The sequence below is a fragment of the Eptesicus fuscus genome, chromosome 9 (assembly GCF_027574615.1).
Source record: "Eptesicus fuscus isolate TK198812 chromosome 9, DD_ASM_mEF_20220401, whole genome shotgun sequence".
Classification (NCBI taxonomy): Eukaryota; Metazoa; Chordata; class Mammalia; order Chiroptera; family Vespertilionidae; genus Eptesicus; species Eptesicus fuscus.
The window spans coordinates 84942235-84958649 of record NC_072481.1 but is presented as its reverse complement, the minus strand read 5'-3'; the positions used below and the strand labels follow the sequence as shown (position 1 = coordinate 84958649).

The 16415-nt window shown below is 44.2% G+C and overlaps 1 protein-coding gene across 1 annotated transcript in view; it reads right to left on the bottom strand.

The window, feature by feature from the left end:
- Window positions 1-5207: 5207 nt before the first annotated feature.
- C9H6orf52 (chromosome 9 C6orf52 homolog) overlaps window positions 5208-16415 on the bottom strand; it is a 50316-nt gene continuing 39108 nt past the window's right edge. Inside the window, exon 3 of the transcript XR_008557108.1 lies at window positions 5208-5265. The gene's annotated coding sequence lies outside the window, so the exon portion shown is untranslated. The remainder of the gene's footprint in view (window positions 5266-16415) is intronic.

Below are 16415 nucleotides of genomic sequence, written 5' to 3'. Positions count from 1 at the left end.
AGAGAGGGAGAGGGAGAGAGAGATAGAAACATCAATGATGAGCCCTAGCCAGTTTGGCTCTGTGGATGGAGTGATGGCCTGTGGACTGAAGGGTCCCAGGTTCGATTTAGGTCAAGGGCATGTACCTTGGTTTCGGGCATATCCCCAGTAGTGGGTGTGCAGGAGGCAGCTGATCGATGTTTCTTTCTCATTGATGTTTCTAACTCTCTATCCCTCTCCCTTCCTCTCTGTAAAAAAAATCAATAAAATATATTAAAAAAAAAAAAAAGAAACATCAATGATGAGAGAGAATCATTGATCGGCTGCCTCCTGCATGCCCCACACTGGGGATCGAGCCCACAACCCAGGCATGTGCCCTTGACCAGAATTGAACCAGGGACCTTTCAGTCTGCAGGCCAATGCTCTATCCACTTGAGCCAAACCAGCTAGGGCTGTTAGGCATTTTTATTTGATGGTTGGTTAATAGCCACTATTCCTGTGTGAGCCACTCTGATGGAACCTCAGATATGGCTGCCAGTCAGCTCTGTGATGGGGGAAGTCTCCTCATAGGAACAATGACCCTGCGAGCACCCCTGTCCAGAAGAAAGCTGTCCCTACATTCGTGCTCCAATGCTAGACAATGCAGTCCCTTCCCATATTTCCCTGGATCCCCACAGCAATTGCCCCAGCCCTGGAGCTCAGGGGGAGTGAGTCCAAGTAAGTGTCTCTGCCAGCCCTTTAAGAGGAACTGCCTGGGTCTCCACCAGCCTCTGTGTCACTCAGCCACAATCCCTGCTGGTTTTTACAGCCTGAAGTTCTGGGGACTTCAGTTCCCAGCTCTGGAACCCTGGGATGGGGGTCTGGGACCCCTTGTTCCTCACAGGAAACCTTCACAGCCGAGATATCCCTCCTGATTTAAAAAAAACAACAACAACACCACATGTGGGTGTCAAACCAGCCCATTCCACACTTCTGCCCCTTCTACCAGTCTCAATGTGCTTTTTTCTTTATTTCTCTAGTTGTAAGACTTCCATTCAGCCAGCTTTCAGGCGGTTCGAATGATGGTTATTCTGTATTTTAGTTATAATTTTGATGTGGTTGTGGGAGGTGGTGAGTACCAGCATTTACCTACGCCACCATCTTGGTTTGCCTCTGCAATATTATTTTAAATATTAGCAGTATAGCAGCGATCCTTGACTTGTTCCCAACATTAATGGGCATGTTTAACGCTTGTGCATGTTGTTAGAAGTTTCATGTAGGTTTCTGGTAGATACCTTTTTATTGAGTTAAGAATAAGAATACCAGAATATAAATATAAATATATTATGTTTTTCTTTTTTATTCCCAGTCACTATTTCTTTTGTTGCTTCATGGAATTATGGGTGATTTGGGTATTTTGATGTTTTATTTGCACATGTTACTTCAGAGGTGAGAAGTCACTACTCATTTTTTAAACAGTAAGAATGCAATATAGCAGTCTATGTCAGGGGAAATTGGAGCAGGGATCCATTTAAACAGACTAGGTAAACAGTTGGGAGTTTGCCTGAACTGGAAGGTTCCTACTCCCTTTTCTTTTTAAATAGTTTTTTTTACTGTGTTGTGTTTTTGTTGGTGTTGGTTTTATTTTGTTTTGTTTTGTTTCAGAGAGAGAGGAAGGGAGAAGAGAGAAACATCAATATGAGAGCACAACATCAATCAGCTGCCTCCTGCATGCCCCCCCACCAGGAACTAAGCCCGCAACCCAGGTGTGCCCCAACTGGGAATTGAACCAGCAACCTCTCATTGTACTAGACAACACCCAACCAACTGAGCCACATGGGCCAGGGCACAACTCCCTCTTATGGTCAGGATGACTTAGGGATTAAGTAGTCAAGCTAACAGGAAAGATACTGGAGGTCAACCTTCTCCCAGGGCCAAGTTCTGACCTTGGAAAGTAGACTAACAGTGATGTCTCTGAGAGGAAGAGAGTAAAAGGTGAAGCTGACCATGCTCACTTTTCTGTGAGGAACACCTGTAAGCTTTGAAAGTGGTGGGCATCCATGGTGGCTCTCTGAAAGATTAACTTTGACTAGTCCTGTTGTGAGCCCAGGAAGCCTGACCTACATCTCAGGAAGGATTCTGGGCCTATATTAGATGGGTGAGCTGAATAATCTAAAACTAAAGGGTTCTTAAGCAGACAAAGTTCAGAAACTGATGGCCAGCATCAAGTGTCAAACTACAGAAATGAATTTCAGGCATTATGTAATCACGGGTTGAGCATGTTAGGAGAAATAGTTGAAAAAGTTAGTGCAAGATTAAAGTGAATTATTTATGAGCTTCAGGCCATTCATTTCAGTTAAAGTGGATTATTAGTGAGTTTCAGGCTATCAGCTGTACACAAGGCAAAAATAGAGGGTTTTATAAAAGTTTTATTTTGAAATACGTAACTTTAGACTTAGAAAAAAGTTACAAAAACAGTACAGAGAGTTTTTGTAGATCTTCCACCCAGCTTTTCCTAATGTTTAACATCTTGTATAGCCAAAGTTAAATTCTCAAGACCAGTTTTGTTTTGCTTTTAATTCTGTGCTGGCTGTGTTGAGAGTTGGAGCCAGCTGACTCTGACCTTTGCATAGGACAGACCAGATAGGTAAGGAGAGGCCCAATAACCTGTTGTGCCATCACATCAAACCAAATGACAGAAAGAGACAGGTTTCAGGAGATGCTTCCTGATAAAAACTGTACTATGGAAAGGAAAACTCTAAACATTCTCTATTTCCATCTATGGAAATAAGATAAAAGAAAGGGATGAGAAAGAAGAACAGATTTATAGTCATATCCCTAAGAAAACTGTGGAGGAAAAGCAGGTGTGTGGCAGTTAAAGTATGTCTTGCACCTTTCAGATTATTGGTTGGAAAATTCTAATTTAGATTTATTTTCTCAGAATTTTTCTAAATACATTTAACGAGTCCTGAAGAATTAAGAGGAAAAGCACTGATTACTGCCATGTCTACACATTTAAACTCTCTCCCTTTGATGATCCTCTTCCACATACCTCCGAGCAGGTGAGGTGTGGTAACTTCATGATTAGCATTCACATGATGGCTTTCACAGATGACTCATCTGGAAATACTGAATTAGATTACCCAACTGCACCAGGGTATCAGAGATGATCCAGTGAAAAAAGATTGGTTTAAAGAGTAATCACAGCAATAGCTTGATATTTTGGGGGGATAACAGTTACAAAAAGCAACAGGGCCAAAGCTGGTTTGGCACAATGGATAGAGCATTGGCCCTTGGACTGAAGGGTCTCGGGTTCTGTTCTGAGGGCTTGTACCTTGGTTGCAGACTTGATCCTTGGACCTGGTCGGGGCATGTGCAGGAGGCAACCAGTTGAAGTGTCTCTCTCATATCAATGTTTCTCTCTCTCTGTCTCGCCCTCTCCCTTCCATTCTCTCTGAAAATCAATGGAAAAATATCTCAGGTGAGGATTAACAACAACAAAAGCAACAGGGTGACTTAAATACATTATAGGCTGATAGAGAAATATTTGAACATGCAAAACATTTACTAAAACACTGTCATTGGCCCTAGCCAGTTTCACTCAATGGATAGCGTGTCGGCCCACGGACTGAAGGGTCCCAGGTTCAATTCTGGTCGAGTACATACCTTGCGCAGGAGGCAACCAATCAATGTCTCTCTCACATCTATGTTTCTCTCCCTCTGTCTCTCCCCATCCCTTCCACTCACTCTAAAAACCAATGGAAAAATATCCTCAGGTGAGGATTAACAAATAAATAAACAAACAAATAAAATGCTTTAAAACACTGGCATTGTAGTCATTACCATACATGGGAATTTTCCTATCTGGATATGGGATCAAGAAACTTTTCTAAGGAATGGTGGGAATCTGGTTAGATGTCATTTGAAAATCCTCCACAAATATAAAATTTGTATGGAAATGTGTGTTCATAGGATTTTTGAGCAGAAAGATGCCATTCGTTTATATATTTAACAAATAAACTGTGCCAGGTGTTGGCAGCCGCCCACTGTCTTCACTAGCAGAGAGGTGTGGACAAGGAACCCGGAGGGCTGGTCAACCTTGGAGCTCTGAAAGGTCAGAGCCAACCACCCACTGTTTAGTTAAGACAATGGTAGCTAAAGCAACTTCCACCTTTTAGTTTTATGTAAATCCTTGCTGATTGGCTATTATTGGAATTGCCTGCCTAAGGGCTATGGGTGTATCCCAAAACCTGAATAAAAGGGATCTCTAGGCCCGAGCAAAGCAGAGTCCTTCCTCGAGCTGGGCTTCCGCCTGCCCCCCAATATTTCCAAATTAATATTTTCTAGTCTCTTTCATTTGCGTGCGGCCTCCTCCAGAGCCCAAACCCTGAACCTGAACCCTGAACCACGTGGGATATCGGGGGGAGACACTCGAAGCCAGGCTCAGGTTCTAGGTATAAACCTATGAGTTAGGACTGGTAGGTCTTTTATATTCTAGTTGAAGAAATTAAAAAATTACAAATATATGCCAACAAACAAGATAATTTTAGACAGTGAATTGTGGGGCGCGGCTACAGTGTTTGGACAGGTTCAAGCCTTGGACTGATGAGAGGGCACAGTCCTCAAATGGCCACGTGTAAGTCCCAGCTTGGAGGGCAGAGCCCTCCCAGCACAATGATAGCCAACAGCTGTGGTCCAAACACGTGGCCCCACGTGCCTAAGTGATAAAGGCTGCAAGTAAACAAAGCTTGATCAGGTGCATGTAATTGAGTAGGATCGAAACTCACGAGAATGTTGTAAACATCCTGGCCACGCCCTTACTTTGCCTCGTGGCATCGGCTATAAAATAAAGACATGGCTTGTGGGCGTTGGCGCTGCTGGTTCCCCATCAGGGAAGCAGCGTCCCACCGAGTCCCAGCTTTCCTTCTCTTGTCTGTCTTTTCTAAGCTTTTCAGCCGCCCCCTCTCAGGGTCACTGAACCTGGCTGAGCTGGCGCGGCACATAAGGCACCCTGGGGCTGAGTGTGCCATGGCCGTGCCGGCTCCCCACAGTGAATGAGTGCGGTGAAGAAAATAAAACAGGGTTAGGTGATAGAGGCCAACAGATGTGAAGGCAGAGGCCTCCTTTAGATTCAGCTGCCAGGCAAAGCCTCTGCAGAGGGGACAGTTGGACACTACAGTTTGCTATCTGCAACTGATCATAAAGGCTATCGTTGGGCGTGAGGACTCCCCTTTACTAATGTGATCCTGGGCTTTGTTAAAAATTCAGCCAGTCAAGAGCTCCTTGAAGACAGTGCAGGTTCCAGAGCTTGGGAAGGGAAAGCATACGATGAGTCATACATATATAGAGGAGGCAGAAAAGCTTTCACAGTGAAAGGTCAACTGATAAATGCAGAAGGAATGATGGAGTTAGGAAATCATTAAGGGTTGCTAAAACTAGTGCATGAAAGTTTGATGAGGTACAGAATATTTATGTAGTTTCAAAATATTTCCCTATTGATGACTTAATTGTTTCCAGTTGTAACTTCACAGTGGAAAACCCTGGAACTATCTCCTAATCAAGTGGTCAAAGTCACATCACTAACACTGCGACAAATGGACTCATGTGCCTCCTGATGGGAAGCACTGAGAAGACTGGATTTGTAGTTATGAGAAAACACCAAACAAATCAAAACCAATCAACGCTGTACAAAATAACTGGCCTGAACTCTTTAAAGATATAAAAATCAAGAAAGACTGGAGAATTGTTCTAGATGAAAGGAGATTAATGAGAAATGAAAATCAATGCATACATGATCCTGGATTAGATTCTAAACTGGAAGTATTACAAAAAGCTATTAAGGACATTACTGAAACAGGAGGGAAAAATGACCTATGGACTATGAATTAGATAACAGTATAGTGTTCACGCTAAATTTCCTGACTATGTAAAAAATTTTTCTTTGTACTTAGGAAGTATCAAAGTGTTTAATGATCTCTCCAACATACTCTCAAATGGTTCAAAAAAGGTTTGCACACACACACACACACACACACACACACACACAGAACGATGAAGCAAATGGGGTTTTGCAAACCATTAGTAGATCTGGGTAAATGGTATAAAGGAGATCCTTGTACTATTGTTTCAATTTTTCTGTAAATGTGATTACATGTCAACATGAAAAGTTACCAAAAAACCAACTATGCCCTAGCTGGTTTGGCTCAGTGGATAGAGCATCAGCCCACGGACTGAAGGATCCTGGGTTCAATTCTGGCCAAGGGCACGTACCTCGGTTGCAGGCTTGATCCCTGACCCTGGTTGGGGTGCAGGCGGGAGGCAACCAATCAATGTGTCTCTCTTACATTGATGTTTTTCTCTCTCTGTCTCTCCCCCTCCCTTCCATTCTCTCTAAAAATCAATGAAAAAATAGCCTTGGGTGAGGATTAACCAAAAAAACAAAACAAGAAAACCAACTAACCAAACACACACACCTCAAACCTCAGTCAGTTAAGCTTCTTCATCTGGTGGGATGACTGAAGTGGTCCATAGCAACATAAGGTCGAGCCAATCTCCTACTCACTTGTACCCCTGGAGAAGGCAGTAGCATAAGCCAAGTTCCAAGCATAATCCTCTCTGCCATCTGAGTGCATACAAAACCTAATTTATCCTTTTTTTAAAATATATATTTTATTGATTTTTTACAGAGAGGAAGAGAGAGGGATAGAGAGTTAGAAACATCGATGAGAGAGAAACATCGATCAGCTGCCTCTTGCACACCCCCTACTGGGGATGTGCCCAAAACCAAGGTACATGCCCTTGACTGGAATCGAACCTGGGACCCTTGAGTCTGCAGGCCGACGCTCTATCCACTGAGCCAAACCGGTTTCGGCTAATTTATCCTTCTTAATCAGTGCTTATCAATCTAGCCAAAATCAGGATCTTTCCTTTCGCTGGTTTCCCAGCAACATAAACATGCAAAATATCTGGGTATTTTTCTCAGTGGAATCATTTTCATATCTTCAAGTAGAAGAAAATGATCATTCAAAGTTCTTAACAGCAATCAACAGAAACTGATTCTGGCTACTTTAAATATAAAATGAATTATTAAAAGGTACTAGAGCTGATTTTTACTTTTGGCAATTCAGGCCAACCGTAGTGCTGAAAACAACTAGGGAAGCTGGGTGAAATATAAAAATGTTCTCTCTAAGAGCATCAAAGATCTAGTAAGATTGTGAGGAATTACTAAAACACCAGAGAAACAGATACCCACAGATTTCTAATCAGGGAAAAACAGTGGAGAAGTTGATGAGCGTCTTTGAGAGTTTCACTGGGTTAGAGTAGGATTCTGAAAAGTTTTCCTTAAATACTTTAGTACAGATAAATACTTTAGGATTGCAGGACATGTAGTCTCTGACATAACTCTTCAACTCTGCCATTGTAGTGCAAACGCAGTTATAGTAGAGGTATGTGCACACTCGTGTTAATAGCAGCACTGTTCACAATAGCCAAAGACATGGAAGCAATCCAGATGTTCACTGGCAGATAATTGCATAAACAACCTGATGTGTGTGTGTGTGTGCGTGCGTGTGTGTGTGTGTGTGTGTGTGTGTGTGTATTAGAGGCCTGGTGCATGAAATTTATGCACAGGGGGCGGGGGAGGGGTCCCTCAGCCCAGCCTGCACCCTCTCCAATCTGGGACCCCTTGAGGGATGTCCGACCACCCGTTTAGGCCCGATCCCACTCTCACAATCCAGGACTGCTGGCTCCCAATTGCCCTCCCCTGCAGGCCTGGTGGCCCCCCCACAACTGCCCTCCCCTGCAGGCCTGGTCCCCCCCCTGCCCTCCCCTGCTGGCCTGGTTCCCACAACTGCCCTCCCCTGCTGTCCTGGTCTCCCCCAACTGCCCTTCTCTGCTGGGCTGGTCACCCCTAACTGTTCTCCCTGCTGGCCTGGTCCCCCCAAGTGTCCTCCCCTGCTGGCCTGGTCCCCCCCAACTGCCCTCCTCTGCTGGCCTGGTTCCTCCCCAACTGCCCTCCTCTGCTGGCCTGGTCACCCCTAACTGCCCTCCCTGCTGACCTGATTGCCCACAACTGCCCTCCCCTGCAGGCCTAGTCACCCCTAACTTCCCACAACTGCCCTCCCCTGCTGGCCATCTTGTGTCTTGGTATGACAGTCAATTTGCATATTACTCTTTTATTAGATCGGATATGTATGTGTTTGTGTGTGTGTGTGTCAATTTGCATATTACTCTTTTATTAGTCAGTGTATGTGTGTGTATGTGTGTGTGTGTGTGTGTATGTATATATATATAAAATGCAACATTATTCAGCCTTAAAAAGGAAGGAAATTCAGCCACATGCTACAACATAAATGAATCTTGAGGAAATTATGCTAAATGAAATAAGTCAGTAACAGAAAGACAAATACTGCATAATTCCACTTACGTGAGGTATTCAAAGTAGGCAAATTCATAGAGACAGAAAGTAGAATGGTGGCTACTAGGGCCTTGGGGAGGGAACAAAAGGTAAGTTGTTACTTAATAGAGTTTCAGACTTGTAAGATAGAAAGTTCTGGGGGAGGGGGGGCGGTGAGGGCATGTGCTGACTTATGTAATACTTTAAACAATAAAGAATTTAAATTTTAAAAAAAGTTCTGTTTCACAACAAAATGCATATATGTAACACCACTGAATTATATGCTTAAAAATGGTTAAGATGGTAAATTTTAAGTTATGGGTGTGTGTTTTTTTACCACAATAAAAAAAAAAATGTATGCAACAACAACAAAGAATATCAATGGCCTGGCTGATGTGGCTCAGTGGTTGAGAATCAACCTATGAACCAGGAGGTCACAGTTTGATTTCCGGGCAGGGCACATGCCAGGATTGCAGGCTCAGTCCTCAATAGGGGATGTGCAGGAGGCAACTGACCAATAATTCTCTCTCATCATTGATGTTTCTGTCTCTCTCTCCCTCTCGCTTCCTCTCTAAAATCAACAAAAATATGTATTTTGAAAAAGAATATCAATGAGGATGTTAATGTAGTCAATGATCAGGATCTTGTGGTGGAAACAAAGCTTTAAGAATCAATAAAACATACAAACAGGTTTTTTGTTGGGGAGCACAAAAGACTTGGTTGGAAAGTTGTAAGGAGGACATTCTGATAAAAGGGAAGTGTGTGGAAGGCCGCCTGCCCTGTTTATCGGAATTCCAACTTAGGGGAGACTTAGAGGAGTGTCGAAGGCGGCACCCCTAATTATTCCTTGACCTTTCCAAACAAGCCTGTATATGCAGATCCGACAGTGTTTACTGGAATCCTTATGCTTAATCCCTGAATGCCCTTGCCTAGAGGGCAATGTAAACACATGTGTCCTCCCAAGATTACTCACCCTACTGATTGTATCTAAAGATAAAAATTCCAATAAAGGTCTAATGAGGCAGGCAATAGAGGCTGCTCTGGCTACTAAAGCCAGGGACCCCTTAGCCCTCTCTTTCATAGTCAAACTGTCACTGAGTAATCTGTTCATCCATCATTCAGGGGCTGCTGGTCAGCCCCACAGTTTTTGAAAAATCATATAAAATATATAAATAAGTGAGTGTGACTGTGTTTCAATAAAACTTTATGTACAAAAATAGGCAGCTAGCCTGTGAGCCATAGCTTACTAAATCCTGGGCTGGTAGACAAAAGTGAGAATCCAAAGCAACTGGTAATGGAGGCCTTGAAGTCACCCAAGCTTAACTATGACCTTGTCTGCCCATGTAGTTTCTGGCTCCTAGAAATATCTCAATAAATTTGATGTCATTGTCATTGCCATAATATCACAGATGGGCCACCACTGTGAGACCAACATGGCCAGGAGACCCATCACCTTCTTCAAGAATGCCTGGGCCCAAGAGCAGGCTGTGGTCACATCCTTCACCATTGGGGGTCTCACTATAATTCTAACCCCCTTCAGCCCCTTACACCAAGTACATGCCGTGATCAACCAAATGACACCTAACAACTACCCAGTGCTCATCTGAGATGATGGGAACATGACTGATGTAAAAAGAAGAGCCCACTGCCAAATCAACTCAAAATCCACCTTATTTCAGCTTATGTCGCCCTTACAAGGGAATTTGTCCATTTTGCTCTTTTTAAATAAAATAGCCAGTGAGTTAGAACAGTGGTCCCAAGATATCTACAGTCCTGATAAACTTCTCTGGATTACACTTAAAATTCCAGGCCAGTGTGGTTTCCTTTCTTATTTCTTTTATTATTAATTTTTTTAAATCAAGGCAATATATCATTATGGTTTCAAAATCCAATATTATTAAAAGACTTATAATGAAGTATTGAGGGCCATGCCTCTCCCTACATGCGGTCCTAATTCCCAAAGGCAACTATTACTATGTTTTTAGCTGTTTCTCCTGTGGGAAACCGCCCATTGTCTTCATTAGCAGAGAGGTGTGGACAAGGATCCCGGAATGCTGGTGACCCTTGAGCTCTGGGAAAGGTCAGGGCTGTACACCCACTGTTTAGTCCAGGCAATGGTAGCTGAAGCAACTTCCCTACCAGATAGTCATGTAAATCCTTACTGATCAGATACTCTGTCTGTTACTGGAAATTGCCTGCCTAAGGGCTATAGGTGTATCCCAAATTGAATAAAAGGATGGCAAGGCCTAAGCCCAACCGGAGTCCTTCCTCTTGAGTTGGGCTCCCGCCTGGCCTGGTCTCCCAATATTTCCAAATTATTATTTCTTGTCTCATCTCTTTCATTTGCGTGCGGCCCCTCTTCCAGAGCCTGAACCCTGAACCACGCGGGACGTGGGTCATCACATTTACCTCTATGAAAATAATGTCTATTCCAGTGAGGGCAAATCTCTACTCCTTCAATGATAAAAGAGGTCCAGTGTAATCAATCTGACACCAGATGGCTGGCTGGTCCCCTTAGTACCATTTCAGGGCTCTGTGTTGTTCTCTGCTGTGAGCAGATTCGACATTCAACAGTACCATTGGCCAGGTCCGCCTTGGTAATGGAAAGCCCTATTGCTGAGTCCACTCACAGCTTCCATCCTTGCAACCACAGCCACTTTGTTCACGGGCCCATTGAGGAAGCACTGGGTGACTAGGGAAAGTGGATGGCTGATACATACAGGATGTGCCATTTACTTCACCTGAAAATTAAGTGTCTCCTATGTAGTATATGCTGTTTGGCAAGTTTTACATGGGATACAAATATCTTCAGAGTCTATGCCCATCCTGAGAGATCCTTCCACATACCTCTTTCCCAGACTTCCTTGTCACCAATCTTCCAACCCTATTTCTTCCAAGTCCCTGATATCCAGCCCAACTGCACAACTGTTCACATAATGAATGTAGATCCACACTTCTGGCCATCTCTCCCTCCAAACAAAGTGAACTCAACATGTACTCCAGGTTCTGCCTATTGGAGGATTTTCCTTCACCACTCTCCTTCAAGGTCACCCTGGATTGGTGCTGTAAAGCTGCAGCTGTCCACTTTAAGTAGTATGAGAATATCAAGTACACCAAGAACCCTACCCTAACACCGCATTCAAATTTGTATTTCTATCACTAGCCCCAACTTTCTCCTCAGCTCCACGTCCTATCAATCAACTTTAACAATCATCAATAAAATGTTATGCTTGATTCAATTACTACCCTCCACATTTCCTTTAACTTCAATATTTCAAAGAAAATTCTGAGCCATTATGTCTTTTCACCCCTGGAAATGTCAGTATGCATCTCAAAAGAAAGGAATACAAAATTTCCTTACTCAACATGTTACTACATGTAACAAAATTAGCAATAGTCCTTTAATATAATTGGATACCCAATTTAAATTCAAACTTTCTAATAATCTAAAAAATTTTATACAGTTGGTTAAGTTGTTGAAATAAGGATCTGAACAATTTGAACTTGTTTATGATGCTACCTAAATCTCTTTTAAGTTTCTTTTCTTCTAGAACAACTCTTTTGTCTTGTAGAAAAATCCCACATTCTAGATTTGGCTGACTGCTTTTTGGGTTTTTTTGTTTTTTAACTTATTTTACTACCACACATTTCCTGTAGATTGGGAATTAGATCTAAAACTTGATTAAATTAAGGTTTAATTGGCCAGGAGGGCAAGAGGACCCTCTTTCATAGAATCAGGATACATACAAAGTCTGATTGTTTCCCTTTTAGGAAATTTCCTAAATCTGGAAACTTCCAACAGATATACTTCTTCTTAAAGTCCCTGAGTATATCCCAGGAGAATCCACCCACACACTCCCAACTGCTCTTCTTCCTTTATTCATCTGTCTTTGTTCAAAACTGAATGTTCTGAGACATCCTGCATTCTTCCCTTTCCATTGATTCACACAGTTTTTAAGCAAGGCCCATTTCTTATATCAGATCACTCCTCTCCCTTTACATCACACTGCCTCAGCCAGAGAAGGTTCCATAACGGAGATACTTGTATAGACTTCAAATAAACAGAACCATCTAAGGACACAGGTTCATTTCTCTGCTCTCCCAGGCAGACTAATCACTCCAACCCCTCTATTCCCATATCACTTTTGTGATCCCTTAGGATCGTATGTCATCACATTATATATCTAATGTCTATTTCTGTTTGTCTCCAGCATAGGGAATATAGTCAATAATATTGGAATCCTTTTAAGGGATCCTTTTAAGAAGAGACTTTTATTCAATCTCTAAATTCTTTACACATGGTAAAATTAAATGTTTATTGTTGAATGAATATTTCCCTTAGGGACAACACTAAACATCTGAATAGGAATAAGTAGTATCTTTTCTAGCTCTTCTTTATTAATTGTTAAGTTATATTTAAATGTTTAAAATATAACATTCAGTTTTAGGCTATTAATCTCAATCTGGTATGAGACATAAAAAAAATTTACAATCTATTATTTTACAGACTAGAACAATGATGCTCAGGAGGCTTTAGGGTCACACTTGTCATGTTACTGTTATGTCGGCACTAGCCTACTGACAGTGCTCCTATCGGCTAGCAATGCCTAAGGTGCTCACCCAACTGTATTACTCAGACAGACCTGAGGTACAGGATTTATTATTCTCAGGTCGTGAAGGGTATGTGGCATGCCCAAAGGGCACAAAGAGAGGTCACAGGTAGAGAAAGAAAATGGACCTGGGGCTCTGCTTTTATTAGGATCCAAAAATGGAGTGTCTAGGGTTCCTGGGTTCACTTTTTATTAGCTAATTTAAAGTATAAGAGCAGAATTAGGACACAGGAAGGAAGAAGTGGGGTCACTCAAGAGGTCAGTTATTTAATTTACTAAAGCTTTCTCTTTTATAAAATAATTTTTCAATTACAGTTGATGTACAATACTATATTAGTTTCCAAAATATAACCCAGTGATTAGACATTTATATAACTTACGTAGTGACCACCCCAATAAATTTAGTACCTAACTGACACCATACATAGTTATTACAATACTAGAGGCCCGGTGCACGAAATTCGTGCACGGGAGAGGGGTTGTCCCTCAGTCCAGCCTGCACCCTCTCCAATTTGGGACCCCTTGAGGGATGTCTGACCACTCATTTCAGCCCGATCCCACTGGGATCGGGCTGAAACGGGCAGTTGGACATCCCTCTCACAATCCAGGACTGCAGGCTCCCAACCACTTGCCTGCCTCTGCCTGATTGCCCCTAACCGCTTCTGCCTGCAAGTCTGATCAATGTCTAACTGCTCCCCAGCTGGCCCAATTGCCCCTAACTGCCCTCCCCTGCCAGTTTGGTCACCCCTAACTGTCCTCCCCTGCAGGCCTGGTCGCCCCCAACTGCCCTCCCCTGCTGGCCTGCCCCCCCCAACTGCCCTCCCCTGCAGGCCTCGTCCCCCCCCCCCCACAACCACCCTCCCCTGCCGGCCCGGTCACCCACAACTGCCCTCCTCTGCAGGCCTGGTCCCCCCCAACTGCCCTCCCCTACAGGTCTGGGTCCCACCCAACTGTCCTCCCCTGCAGACCTGGTCCCCCCCAACTGCCCTCCCCTGTAGGCCTGGGTCCCACCCAACTGTCCTCCCCTGCAGGCCTGGTCCCTCCAACTGCCCTACCCTGCAGGCCTGGATCCCCCAACTGCCCTTCCTTGCTGGCCAGGTCACCCCTAACTGCCCAAAACTGCCCTCCCCTGCAGGCCGTCTTGTGGCAGCCATCTTGTGTCTTGGAGTGATGGTCAATTTGCATATTACTCTTTTATTAGATAAGACTAGGGGCCTGGTGCATGACATTTATGCACTGGCGGGGGGGGTGGGAAGGGAGGTCCTCAGCCCGGCCTGCAGTCCGGGACCCCTTGGGGGATGTCCGCCTGCTAGCAGTCAGACATCCCCCAAGGGGTCCTTAGTGCTGCTGTGGAGGTGGGAGAGGGCCCCCGCCACCGCCGCTGCGCTCGCCAACTATGTGCCCTGCTTCTGGCTGAGCGACACTCCCCCTGTGGGAGCACACTGACCACTAGGGGGTAGCACCTGTACTGAGCATCTGCCCCTTGGTGGTCAGTGGGTGTCATAGTGACCAGTCATTCCACCGTTCAGTCAATTTGCATATTAGTTTTTTATTATATAGGATTATTGACTATATTCCCTATGCTGTACTTTACAGCTCCATGAATATTCTGTAACTAACCATTTGTACTTCTCAATCCTTTTCCTTTTCCACCCAATCCCCAAGCCTCACTCCTACCTGGGAACCATCAAAATGTTCTCTGTATCTATGAGTCTGTTTCTGTTCTGCTGGTTCATTTCTTTTGTTTAGTTTTGTTTTTAGATCCCACATATAAATGAAATAATAAGTATTTATCTTTCTCTGTCTGACACATTTCACTCAGAACAATACCCTTTAGGTCTATCCATGTTGTTGTAGATGGCAAGATTTCACTCTTTTTTATGGCTGAGTCATATTCCATTGTATATATGCACCACTTCTTTACCCATTCATGTATTGATGGACACTTAGGTTGCTTCTATATCTTGGCTATTGTAAATAATGCTACAATGAACATATGGATGCATATATCTTTTCAATTTAGTGTTTTGGGTTTCTTTGGATAAATACCTAGAAGTATAATTGCTGGGTCCTTCATTGTCTCTTGTTATAACCTTTGTTTTAAAGTCTATTTTGTCTGGTATAAGTATTGCAATCCCAACTCTTTTTCTTTTTCATGAGATACTAGAGGCCCGGTGCACGAAATGTGTGCACGGGGGGGGAGGGGGTGTCCCTCAGCCCAGCCTGCACCCTTTCCAATCTGGGATCCCTCTCACAATCCAGGACTGCTGGCTCCCAACTGCTCGCCTGCCTGCCTTCCTGATTGCCCCTAACCACTTCTGCCTGCCAGCCTGATCACCCCCTAACCACTCTGCTGCCAGCCTGATTGATGTCTAACTGCTCCCCTGCCAGCCTGTTTGCCCCCAACTTCCCTCCTCTGCCAGCCTGGTCACCCCTAACTGCCCTCCCCTGCAGGGTTGATTGCCTCCAACTGCCCTCCCTTACAGGCCTGGTGCCTCCCAACTGCCCTCCCCTGCTGGCCATCTTGTGGTGGCCATCTTGTGTCCACATGGGGGCAGGATCTTTGACCACATGGGGGCAGCCATATTGTGTGTTGGAGTGATAGTCAATCTGCATATTACTCTTTTATTAGATAGGATAGAGGCCTGGTGCACAGGTGGGGGCCAGCTGGTTTACCCTGAAGGGTGTCCCAGATCAGGGTGGAGGTTCCCTTGGGGCATGGGGCAGCCTGGGCGAGGGGCCTGTGGTAGTTTGCAGGCAGGCCGGCCATGCTCCCTGGCGACCCAAGGGGAGGCCCTGGTATCTGGGGTATATTTATCTTCTACAATTGAAACTTTGTAGCCTGGAGCGGAGCCAAGCCTTCTGCTCGCTCCGTGGCTGCTGCCATTTCTGTTTGGATTTGTTTACCTTCTTTAATTGAAACTTTGTAGCCTTAAGCGGAGGCCTGGGCCGGCGAGGGCAGGTTGAAAGCTTGGCTTCCTCGGTCACCGGGGGCAACCCTAGCCTGCTCTCTCCAGCTCCGTGGCTGTGGCCATTTTTCTTGGGATTTATCTTCTATAATTGAAACTTTGTATTCTTGAGTGGAGGCCTGGGCCCACCAGGGTGTGTGGAAAGCTTGGCTTCCTCTATCACCAGGGAAACACAAGCCTCCTTCCTGCTCTCTGTGGCAGCAGCCATCTTGGTTGGGGCTAATTTGCATACTCGCTCTGATTGGCTGGTGGGCGTGGCTTGTGGATGTAGTGGAGTGATGGTTAATTTGCATATTGCTCTTTTATTAGGTAGGGTATTTTTCCTTCCCTTTATTTTCAGTCTATGTGTGTCTTTTCATCTGAATTATCTTTCTTTTTTGTTTTTATTGAATTTATTAGGATAACATCCTATCTAAAAAAGAGGTAATATGCAAATTGACCATCACTCCAACACACAAGATGTCCGCCCCCATGTGGTCAAAG